Raw genomic sequence first — 489 nt, 5'->3', positions numbered from 1 at the left:
TACTATGAACATCAGGGTGAGCCCAGGAGAAGAGCCATGGGAACCACAAGTTTCCTTCTAGTTGGGTGAAGACCAGGCCCAGCTAACCCAAGTCCCCGGTTATCAGAGCCACACTTGATTCAAGACTGGGGGGAGATTATCAGAGAAAATGGGCATTACCAATCTCTCTTTCTCCAGTGGCTTTCTCTGAGCAAGATCTGCCTTTCTGGCGTGTGAGAGTGTCAATCTGCCGAAGCTGGGGGGGAGAAGCACTGCAGAGTGTGAGCAGGAGGTCATGGAGTTGTGGCCAGAAAAGACATTCTTCACGAAGATGGAACCGAGCCCCCAGCTGCCCGTCCTGGTGGCCTTTCTTGGCCTTTCCTTTCCTTCCCCATTAGCGAGCTCCATGTTAATTTATTTCTTATGGGCAATTATTTATTATTTGGACTTTTCATGTGTCTTGGTTCTTTTTTGGGGGGTGGGTGGGAGGGGAGGTTAGGGTAAGGAGGG

Source organism: Bison bison, unplaced genomic scaffold (assembly GCF_000754665.1).
Source record: "Bison bison bison isolate TAMUID 2011002044 unplaced genomic scaffold, Bison_UMD1.0 scf7180017864304, whole genome shotgun sequence".
NCBI lineage: Eukaryota > Metazoa > Chordata > Mammalia > Artiodactyla > Bovidae > Bison > Bison bison.
The sequence above is the reverse complement of the archived record's forward strand: the minus strand, read 5'-3'. Positions refer to the sequence as shown.